General features: G+C 34.4%; 1 protein-coding gene across 1 annotated transcript in view; it reads left to right on the top strand.

Annotated features, from left to right (window-relative positions):
* Positions 1-357: 357 nt before the first annotated feature.
* Positions 358-12596, top strand: part of LOC145685857 (KRAB domain-containing protein 2-like) — a 110668-nt gene continuing 98429 nt past the window's right edge. Inside the window, exon 1 of the transcript XR_014131495.1 lies at positions 358-456. The gene's annotated coding sequence lies outside the window, so the exon portion shown is untranslated. The remainder of the gene's footprint in view (positions 457-12596) is intronic.

The raw sequence follows: 12596 nt of genomic DNA, 5'->3' as shown, positions 1-12596 counted from the left end.
GTAAAACTAAAAAAAAAAAAAAAAAATCTCAAATGAAGTTGTAACAGAATGACAGAGGAAATAAGCTTTGACAAATGACAACCCAACTAATTAACAAGAATATATCTTGTTTGTTTATTAATTATAGATTAAAATACCTTTTTTTAAAAAAAGAAAAAGCGTTCCTTCCTCGTAGCTATTATTGTTTTGCATAACATTTCCATTTTTTTCTCTCTCGACTTCATTACCATCGAAAAATGATGTGATTTCCTTTAGGCTGGCAACAGTGTTGCTAGCGAAGTGCGCATGCGCTGCTATGGACTTGAACGATCGATCGTGCTGACACCTGTTCCGGCAGTCCAACAGTTCATAGTGAGAGTCTATCTTAAGTAGCAAAGTCAGGCCAGCCCCATTCAAAACCACCCGTTCAAGTGATCTGCGTGTAAATATTACTACAATAACAGCACCATGTTTACGGTATTGTGGAAATGTTTTACCTCAATATTTATCTATGTTTACCTAAATTTCTTCTCTTAATTGTTACGTTCCTTTATCTTCTATGTTTATATTTAAAACAAAAAAGAAATCAATTCACTTTTCTTATTTACAATACGAATGTTTCTTTCCATATTTCGTGTGCGTGTGTCTATGTGTATGCTTTCCATATTTTTATATATTAAAAAAACTGTCAATATTTTTTGTCAATATCTTTTGCTTACATCATTTCTTACATTATTCCTATCTTTAATAATAAAATATACTTTTACTGCCTGACTTCCTTATCTTGTGAGTGTGTGCGGTTTAGTATTTTGAGCATTTGCTTGTTTTCAAACGTAATTTTGTCATTTTAAAACATTGAACGATTTTGATGTTTAAAACCTAAAATCAATATGATCGTTTTGGTTTTATATTTTCGATTGTTATTGACATTAGTATATATAGCTATGCGAATCCGAACTTCGCATTTATGACAAGTCATTTTCTTTTTTTACGTAACGAAAATGGGGACACAGTGGCTTAAAGGTGGAGCAATCACCTCTGATGACTGGAGTCTCTATTTCGATCCCAGACGATGTGAATTTGTGGGGGGAATAACATTGCGTCCGTGAGTTTTCGAGGTTTCTTTCCTTTTTACTCTCCCGGGGGCACGGTGGCTCAGTGGTAAAATGCTTACCTCTGGTGTGTGGGTCCGTGGTTCGATCCACGACCAAGTAAGTTTGTGGTAGACAACATCACACACGTGGATATTCTCGTTTCCTCCCACTTTCTCGTTCCACCAATTATTGCATCATTATTCACTTGTTTTAATCATCGTCTCCCTTAGCCTAAAGCTCATAATGTGGGACGTCAAATTCACAGATTTCATTTCTTTTTCCTTCCACATGCTCATTCCACAAATTCTTTTCATAATGATCCACTTTCATTAATCATCCGTCTCTCATAGCACATAGGACATAATAATGAGATCTAAAATGTTAATTAAATTTAATTTTAAGGACAAAAATAACTTTCGTAAAGTTATTTCGTTAACACCCATAAGGTATTCGACTGTTCTGTCTGGAGTTCGTAACAGCACATGTTTAAATCACTAGCAGATTCAGTTACATCTTGCGGGATGCATCCTGAGGGGTGGGTTGCATCCTGCACATTGAATGTGTGGACGATGTACGAAATACAAATTTCGCATCAAAATACAATAAAGTGGCATATATATACTCTATATATATTTTAAGTATTGTATTTTTGTCAGTATAGCTTTATATATTAAACTATGGTCTAGTTCGATAGATTTATAGTCCTGATCCTAAATAAAAAGAACATAAATACCAATTAATCAATCAATCAAAAAATTCCACATTTGGTTAGATTTTCGGGAAGAAACGCTGAAAATTCTACTGTGCTTTCTGTTTCTTTTCTTTCCTACTTTCTTAAATCACAGCAAGAAGACAATTATTAAGAAAAAAAAGGACATCTTATGTTTCGCTCTCTCCAAACCCATTCATATTGCTTTTAAGTGACACAAGAATAAAATATAAATATTTAGTTCAACAAGTTTTATCTATCTTGTTATACAAATGTTCATGAAAGTACGAATCATATGCTTGCGCCTTTGAGCCTAATTACAATCAGTCCAAGGATCTAGGACTATAAATATTGACAGTTCATACATTGTGATTAGATTTTGAGAGGCTTATGTCACACAGACTGGATTGCCCAAAGGAAAAGAAAACCGTATTTCTATTCCTTAGTGAATTAATGCTGCAAGGAGAAGGCCCACTTCGTGACGGTATTGACCCTTCTCCTTCCCCGTAAATCCGCCACTGATTTAGGTTTACATAAGGATATACCTATGGAAAAGAAGGAATATGTACTATTCTAACAGTTTGATGACGTGATTTTACGTGGTGGGGGAAGAACCAAGGCGGCGTCAGAATTCAATACGGAACCACAAAATTGTGAGTCAAGCGCGTTGCTGCAAAGTGACATAAGTAAATTTTCGTGCTTGTTAAAATCTAAGTTATTCACCAAAATGTATATTCTTATTAATAAATAATTCTTCGTTCGATTCTCTCGTGAATGACCGAAGTGATTAATTGATCATTCTTGGATTTGGAATGATGGAAAAAGAAAAAATAGAAAGTTAATTTGTTTGACTTCACCTTTATATGCATAAATAAAAGGTACGCTCCTCTACAATAAACCTTCTCGATTAAATTTCTTAAGTTAAATTACATTATGAAACATTTATTTACGAAATGCAAACAAAATTATGTTTTAGAAAAAGTTCGTTCGAAGAAAACTCAGCCTCAAAGGTAAACTACCTGTGTGAATTTTTTTTAAATGACAAAGGACTCCATGTATTAGCGTTATTTATGATACATTTCTTGTAAGATATTAACAAAATCCCATGAGTAGTATTTGAGGAAATAGTAATTATTATTATTATTATTATTATTATTATTATTATTATTATTATTATTATTATTATTATTATTATTATTATTATTAAACTATCCTTGTAAATATTTTCGTGAGAATTGATTTGTACAACATTAGAGTTATTTATGACAAACGAACAAAATTATCTAAGTCGTTTGTTTTTAAATGAAAAGCTCACCTCCTAGAATAAGCTACCCCTTGTGATTTTTCTCAACGCAAATGTGTTGCCATATTGTTAGATTATTTATAAAATATCTATTAATGAAATATGAAAAAATGGTCTGCGTTGTTTTTGAGAAAATACTCCGGAAAACTCACCTCAAAGAATAAACTATACTTTTTGGATTTTTCCTACAAAAACAACTTACGCCACATCATAAAACTGTTAGAAACCATTGATTTATGAAATATAAACGAAATTCTTAGAGCCGTTTTTGAGAAAATCACAAATTTTAATTTTCACCTTTAGTTCTCTACCCTTATTTTTAGGGAAGGAAGAATATTCAAAAAAAAAAAAAAACTCCTAAGAAATCTTATAAAAATCTAAAGCTTTAAATTTGTTTTCGACATGGTGAACGGTATGGCTTCTAGGAGACTGAACATCTTTACTTTATGTTGAACAAACAGACCGATAAACAAATAAATATTCAAAAATCGATTGCTCGGCATGTGTCGTCGCTCGAAAGTAGCAATGGAAAAAATAGAGGAAAGTCGAAGAAAAAATAAGATCAGTCTCAGTTATGCAATTATATACTAGACTAATGAAATAGTAACTTCTATCCAGTTAGGTAAATGAGAGTAACAAAGTTTATGTTTAATCAGTATCAATGGCGTACTCAGCACGCCGACTCGGCTCAAAGTGGATGTTAAATTTTTAAAATTATTATTTTGCTTCGATTCAGCCGCATCGTTAACGTTGGTGACCCCGGTCTGCATGGTAAGGAGCACTAACATTATCTGGTATCGATCTAGCATCATGAAGCAATTGGGGAGCTAATTGAATTAAGAGATAGAGAAATCCGAGAAAGCCAGAAATAATGGCGCCTGGAAACCGATGCGCTGGACACTCATCATCCAGTTGAACGAGAGACATCTAACTGGCTATAGTCTTTCATGACTGTAGCGTCAGGAAGTTTAATTTAGTACTTCTTAGCAAATTTCATCAATATTTCAACACTGTGTTACTAAAGAAGACTGAAAAGAATGTAACTTCTTTCTTATCTGTCTCATTTGCAATTCGCCTCACCTCTGTGTATGAAAGAAAATACATACTTAACTTAGGGTCAAAAGAGCCCGTAAAGAATAGTAGCCGTGAAGTACTTGCGACCACATGGTCCACATTTCAGCCATCTGAAAACCACATCGAAATATGACTAACACTTCTCGATATAATCACGAACATCTTTAGTACATGCGTACAGATCAAACTAAAAATCATATTTCTCTTTCAATTCAGTTGAAAACATCCTCGAAGTACAGTATTACCAATGGTTTCCTGACAAAATATTCTTAACCCCGTAGCCATATGCAATACAACTTACATTGTTGATATTTTGGTTGCAGCATATTTTAGGAGACTTTTCATCAGTCTTTGCAGGGATTATTTGAATATTTTTCTATAATTAATTAATTATCCAATATGATCAAATATTTTATACTTAGAATCTTCCTTGGGAATACCTTATTCGATTAGTGAAAACCACATCGAAATATGACCAACTCTTCTCGATATAATCATGAACATTACGTACATACGTATAAGTCAAACTGAAGACTCTCTCTCTCTCTCTCTTTTTTTTTTTCAATTCGGTTTAAAACATCGAAATATGAGCAATAATTCTCGGACAAAATATTGTTAAACCCCTTGGCTATATGCAACCCAACTTACATTATTGATTTTTTTTGATTGCAGCATACTCTAGGAGACTTTTCATCAGGCGTTACAGGCATTATTTGAATATTTTTTATAATTAATTAATTAATTAATTAACTATTCAATTAGATCAAATATTTTATACGTAAGACCCTTCCTTGGAAATAGGTTATCTTATTTATGAGAACCGCATCAAAATATGATCGATGCTTCCTGGACAAAATATTGTTAAACCCCTTCACCATATGCAACCCAACTTGCATTATTGATCTTTTGGTTGCAGCATGCTTTAGGAGTCTTTTCATCAGGCGTTGCAGGGATTATTTGAATGTTTTTTTTTTTAAATAAATAATTAATTAGCTATTCAATTTGATAAAATACTTTATACGTTAGAACATTCCTTGAGAATAGCTTTTTTGATAAGTGAAAACCACATCGAAATATGGCTATCGGTTCTCGAGATAATCGCGAACATCCTTACATACATACATACATATATATACAGGTTAAACGAAGAGCTTCCTTTATTTTTTGAAGTCGGTTAAAAATTATCAGTTTTTATTGACAACAACGACACATTTTTCAGCGCCAAAAATTTTTATTTTTCTCGAAAACTAATCATGATGATTTACACTCATCCACATCGTTTCGCTCAGTTTGTAAGATCTATCGATTGTGCAGATATCTCATCGTTAGACTTTTTTCCCGTTAAACACTGATAATATTGTAGAAAATATACAAAATGTTGAAAAATGTGAGAATTGAATATTTTAAAATGATTCAATGTAAATGTTATTTCAAGTTTCAACCCATTTGTTCTTATATTTCTCATTGAAATCAATTGAAGAGAGGGGGGGCCGCGGTTGCTCAGTGGTAGAGCGTTCACCTCTGGTACATGGGGTCCTGGGTTCAAACCCTACTCCTGCCAAGTGAACTTTGTGTTGGACAAACACCGTGTGCGTGGGTTTTCTCGGGGTTCTCCCGTTTCCTCCCACTTTCTTCATTCCACAATTTCATTCATTACTCATCATCACCGTCTCCTTTAGCCTAGACGGCATAACCGTGGGGCGTGAAACTTCAAAATTTCAATTCATTTCAATTGAAGAGAGGGTGCAGTAGATGACAACTTCAACTTCACACAGCAAATAAAAGTGAATGATAATAATAATAATAATAATAATAATAATAATAATAATAATAATAATAATAATAATTATTATTATTATTATTATTATTATTATTATTATTATTATTATTATTATTATTATTATTATTATTTGTGCAAACTGTCTCGTTATTAAGCTTTCAAACGACAACACAAAATTTACAATCTATATACAGAGTGTTTCGCTTATTTTTTAGGGAAGAACGCAAACTGAAAGTATTTGATAATAAAATCCTGAGACGAATATTCGGACCAAGAGAAATGCGAATGGGGAATAGCGGAAGTTTCATAACGAGGAACTACATAATTTATACTGTTTATTTGACATTATTAGGGTCATCAAGTCTAGGAGACTCATGGGGGAAGTTCATATAGCAAGAACTGAAGAAAGTAGGAACGCTTTCAAAGTTTTCACTGGAAATACAATCATAAAACTTCCATTAGAAAGATTAGGCGTAGATGGGAATACAAATTAAGATAGCTCTCGCAGAAATAGGAATACAAAGTAGACACTGGATCCAGTTGGCTAAAGAGAGAAGTCAATGGAGAGCTTTTGTGAACGTAACATTGAACCTCCGGGTTCCATAGGCAATAGAATTAGTTATGTATAGGGTATTTAAAAATTTAGCCCGATTTCTATTAAAATTGTTTCCATTTTTCATGCAATAAGTTTTCTATTTTCATTCCATTAAGGGACGGTAGCACATGTAACTGATAACAACTGTAATTGATAACTGATAACAACTCTTGAAAGTCACTATTAAGTTCACGAGGAATGTTTATCAATACTATTCGAATTGGTTGTCATTGTGTGTGATAAATGCTTCCAATATGTGTATAAGACTGCGATACACGTTGCCCCAAATGCTAACATCAAGAGTAATAGAACTTGCTTGCAGTCTCTTCGTGAAAGTTGTGAATAATCCTGTTGAGATTTTCTTACGTACACTGCATATTTCATTACCATTTAGAGGTAGAAATCTATCGATGTGATGCCTGAGTGGATATTTAATGGATCAGCGATGACTGACCCAAAATCCGCACAATGACTCATTGAGTACTCTTTAGTTTATAATGGAGGAGAGTACCTCCTTATTCAAAGAAGATCATTCAAGGGTGAACAAACATGTCATACTGCTTGTATGAATGAAATCGTGTCGTGACTATGTGATTAGCGTACGAGTCTGTGGCACGGGGAGACCTGGCTCGATTCTTGCGGATAGTTCAAATGGTTAAGATCCCACGTTAAGCTGTAGGTTCAAGTCTCATATAGCTTTGATGCTGAAAGGGATGCTAAACTCCAAAACCCACAACTAACCATATATAACATTATTCAGTTATCGAAACAATGCAATTTATTCTCCAACCCAAAGTCAGATGCACAGGTTCAAAGACACATACGAAAAAAGAAAGAAACTTGAAATATAAAATGTACTTTCCAGTTAAGATTTTAAAGCATGCATTTTATTCTAAATTTTGGGAAAAAGTTTATTTTCTCTTCTTTCGTTCTATTATCCGCCTTTCAAGATCTAAAACGTTTTCCATTAACTCTTCATTTTCTTTCATTAAAGGTTTGCGTGTCATACAAAGAGAAGTTGATCTCCATGTGTAATTAAAGTGATTTAAAGTATATTATTCGTTCTGTTTATATATTCATTCTATCCTTTCCACCTCTAATTGTTTGAGTCACGAGACTGAATCTCAGAATGAACAAGTAAACCATTTGATGGTAAATCGGTGCTCTCCCAGTTTCAGTGAACATAAATTTATAAAATTTACAGAAGAAATGCGTTATTTTAATTAAGAAGAGCAATGTATAAGCACTCAAAACATATAGTAATCTTACCTCTCACATGTACCTATAACAAGGTAGAAATATGAAATTCGACGAAGTGTGCTCTTTAAAACGTAATGCTCTACACCCGAACCATGATAAAATGAAGTGCTATGTGAGGGCAGTATATCAAATGATCACTGGCAATCATATGAGTGTCGCAAACCTATGCCACGCGCAAGGCGTCTGTTTCTATCCTGTATGAAGTGCTTTCTCGCTATCCTAGTTTATGCGATAATCACCGTCCCTAACGCATCTGCTTCCTACGGACGCACTTCTGCAAGCTTCACTGCTACACTCCCGCCTTGATTCGGTTAGATGGCATTCGTGCTTTTTAGTGGCTACCTAGTACAGGCTGGTTCGTGTTTTTGGCACTGTCTTTTTAATGGAATATGTCCTCAAGCTAATGGGTAACTCTCCTAAAGTGAATCTACACCCAGTAAAGTAACTCTTCGCTTAAGAAACACTTTCGAAGCTAGTAAAAGTGAGATTTCTGGTGAAGAAAGTGAATAACATGAATGCAAATATCTAATCTGGGGGGCACGGGCAGCTCTTGAAGTTTGATATCGTACACAGTATACATTTTTTATTTCATAAATTTACTATGGTATTGTAGTGATCGCGAGGACTCATGAAGCTTGATTTAGATTTTCCAAGTTCACCACCCAATAGAACGCAAAGGTGTGTCGTAGTCGGCAATTCATGAAATTTTGCCAATGTCGTTTCTCTCGCTATACGGAGAACATCTCCTGAGGGTACAGTGCAGTCACATTACCGCTAAGTTTCGTTCTGTTGTAGTCGTTATTTTATAATTTTGCTATTATTATTGTTACCATATAATTCGAATAATTATTAGTGCTTATGTTAGTTTTTTAAGTGCTATTTTTTTGTCACTCGTTTGCCATGTCTTCTAAGTTCGGCAACATTGTTGGTCCACTTTTGCTGCTTCACTTTTTCTCAAGTGTGCGTTCGGAAGGCAGCTCCACGAATTGTCCCGAATTTTCCCGATGAATCACATGTGAGGAAAGCAGTTCTATGATTTGTGTAGAGTCCAGGCTTCATGATAATTTCATTTCCTCTCATGGGTATGACTATGTTTATAGTTAAAAAAGAAACAAAGATAACTCGATGAGGATATATTTATTTTGCTCTTACATACATATATCGTACATAGTGTAATCATGCATATATGTTTTTTCTTTTACAAAAACAGAAACAAATGGCAAAAATGTCTGTACTTTAGTGGTTCTTTCGAGTTTTGTGTGCTTATGAAACACCGAGGTTATCACAAATGGGGCTTCCTTTCGATGTTGGGTCCAAACCACGACCGGGATTGAATTCGGTGCAGATGAAGGCTCTATGTTGATCATTATGCAGTATAGGTCTTTCTTATCGCACTATGTCGTCTTCAAGAAAGCATATTACAAAATTCTGCCTCTGACTCCAGCTTTATCTCAATGAGACTGACGGGATAAGGCACAGTGTGAGGTTGAATTCGGGTAAGCTTGAGATGACAGTAGTGGTGCTGAACTTGAGTGATGCTTTTGTTTGTTTATACTTATTGTCAGTCCTGTGCGTGCGAGATAGAACCAATGTCTGTTGTAGAATAAACTACAATGTAGTACGTTATTCTTTAAGTAACATGAATTTTGTGATTCTCTGACACTGAAACAGATTTCCTTGTTTCAGGCTGAAAGTAAACAATATGTCGCAAAGTTGACGGAACTTTAAGGTTCTCTGAATTTGAACTATTTTTATACAGGATAAATTTTACACTTTTGGGTGATAGGAAAAAGCAATGAATATCGTCCTCAAAACAAATTGTATTGAAATCATCGAAATCATACAGCAAAATAACAACAAAAAGCAAAATTACTCACAGAAACACCATTTGCGGCCACAACTGCCTTAAGGCTACTCCTGAATCTAGAGAATGTAGATTTCACGGTGTTCCTAGAGTGATCTGCAAATGCTGCCTGAATCCTGTCGTCGAGCTGGGTCTTTGTGTTGCAGGCAGTGCGGTTGGTGCGTTGCTCCACCACGCCCCACACATACTAATCCAGTGTGCTGCAATCAGGGGAGTTAGGAGGCCAAATGTCGGGACTGTCGAGGTCGTACAAATTGTCACGCAACCACTTCAGGGTCTTCCCAGCAGTATGACAAGGAGTAGATTCACCGTTGCACTTCTGCATTTCACTTCGTATCGCTTTCACAGTGCTCAAGAAGCACGAAGAAGCTGTCTTGATTGTAAATTTGGTTGGCCGGTACAAATCATGATGATGCAGGTAACTCTTTTTCCAATATTTTGGTGGCTTCCACTCTCCCATTGCAGTTATTTTTTAGTTCGTTTATTATTATAAGCACACTTTGAATATCAGATAATTATGGAAGAGAGTAATGAAAATATATTTATTCAACAACTGCCGTTCTGTCACGACGCCATCATAGTTCTTTCGTATTTTCCTGCACTCAACTCGAGCACTGATTGGCTACTGAACGTTCTTGAATTGGATTGTTTAGAACAGGACCGAAACGAATTTCTTAAACGAAACTATTGAATCCAAGACAAAAATGACGTAAGTGCTGACGTCTTTTTCATCAAATAATCTTGAATGGTCTTGAACAAGACTCTTGTTCAAGCTTTCTTGGATCGTCTACAAGCAGTATAACACCGTACAAAATTTAGTGAAGATTGTATGAAAACCTTAAGAGATGTATTATAACAAATAAATCATCTTACTGGTTTTATCTTTCGCATTATTTTGATGAAAGAAAAAGTTTACAGATAATCTTAAGAGCTGATAATTTTCGATTATTCTTATTAAAAGAAAATATTTCGAAAATAAGAAAGAAAGAGTAATACCATACCATGGACTTTATGGAGATCTATTACTTAGAAAGTGCCATTCTAAGGAATGAATTTCCTGTTGATCTAATATTTAGAAGGTACTCTTCTCAGTAATGGACTCAATAGAATCAAATACTTAGAAAGTAATTTTCTAACGAACAAGTGATTAGTTACTTTGACGTACCACCATCCCAATAATTTTGATAAATGGATTTGTAACTGCTTTCTGGATTTGCTCCTGCTGTCCCACCAACAAGTACTTTCAGGAGATCTAAACGTACCTGGTTAAGAAATTAAAGAGCATTTCCAAAAAAGGATTACAGAACTTTTCCCACAACACTCTCATATCTCCATCATGAAATAAGCATAAAGTACCGGGAGGTTCGGATGTTTCGTCTCGAAATCCTCACGGAGATCCAGATGATCGCTTAGACCACGACACATAAAAATATCGTTCACACATGCAACGAAAACTCATTAAATAAAATAATACTACACTTATTTAAATGCACTATGTGTAAAAAATGTGTATATAGAAGAAACACAATCACAACACTACACGTCAATACTGATATGGATGTAGACACTTAACTGTTTTCACAAACATAAAAATCCACTTCACATTTTATGATGTTATAGCCCTTTAAAATTGTATCACACACACACACACACACACACACACATATATATATATATATATATATATATATATATATATATATATATATATATATATATATATATATATATATATATATATATATATATATATATATATATATATATATTGGGGATTCACCACAAATACTTTTCTCATACCACTAAATAATGTACATTGGGGTTAGCACTGTAGGGTGACACTGAGAGTAATCCCACGACGTAAATTCCATGTGAGTACACTGAGAATTCACTAAAAACTCAAGGTGAGGTATCCAATGAATGCATGTCTGTCTGTACGGTATAAAAATCATAAAATTACTGGGAAACCGATTACTGGTTCCAACTGGGTCAGCGGACCCGAGAATTTACTAAATCGGGGCTAGCCCTTCGGTGGCTACTTGACGTATGCCCCTTTACTTAATTCTATAGCGAATTAAACGAACATATTGGCTGTATCGACACATTGAGAAAACTCTTAGAGTTGAGGGCCTCCAGCTGCGAGCTGGGTTGACTGACTGATCAATGTTGGCAGTCCATTTTAAAATGTGGTCAGGTTAAACCACCTGTATGGTTATGCAAATTACATGTTGAAAGGATTGCGTTAATTCACAGTTCACTTGCCACAATGTAGAAAAAGACACGAAAGCTCGATAGTGAGAACTTCTAAATAAAACTGGCTGAACAATGTTGCTAGGCGACTGTCCGGTTAGGTCGCACCTCTCATGCTAAGTATTACCACAAGTAATTGAAGAAAATAATTTAGTTCCAAGCAGTCATATAACGTAATCTTTGCATATTAATGAGTAAGGTAGAAACACTGAAATATCCAAGTAAGAGAAGTACGATTTTCATACATATAGTCCGGAAAATGAATGTGATCTTTGTTAGTCACTAAAATCTTCTTGCTGCAAAACAACGTTTCACATATATGTATTGGTGAATGATGAAAAACTCTTTTGTTCCAATTCGTGGGAAAGAAATCGGTTACTAGCAGTTCCCATCGAAGAAAGAAATTATTTGCGTCGTAAAAATAATGTATAAATCGAAGAATGGTTTTTGTCTTTCCAAAATATACAGAGCGTCTACAAAAATTACCTATATAACCTGGTGACGGTTATAAATTTTACACGCACACTAGTGTTTAATTTATTGTTTAAATTTAATGATGATTTTACTAATACTTGATTAAATGCTAATTGGTATGCGCATAGCGGTTAGTATCATATTACTCAAGATAACAGTCAAAAGATAAATTGGTAGTATATGAAAGAAAAGAAATTCAATGTATATGTTTATT

Source organism: Thermobia domestica, chromosome 5 (genome assembly GCF_964235325.1).
Source record: "Thermobia domestica chromosome 5, izTheDome1.hap1.1, whole genome shotgun sequence".
NCBI classification, from domain to species: domain Eukaryota; kingdom Metazoa; phylum Arthropoda; class Insecta; order Zygentoma; family Lepismatidae; genus Thermobia; species Thermobia domestica.
Note: the sequence above shows the minus strand (reverse complement) of the source record. Positions and strands in the feature narration are given on the sequence as shown.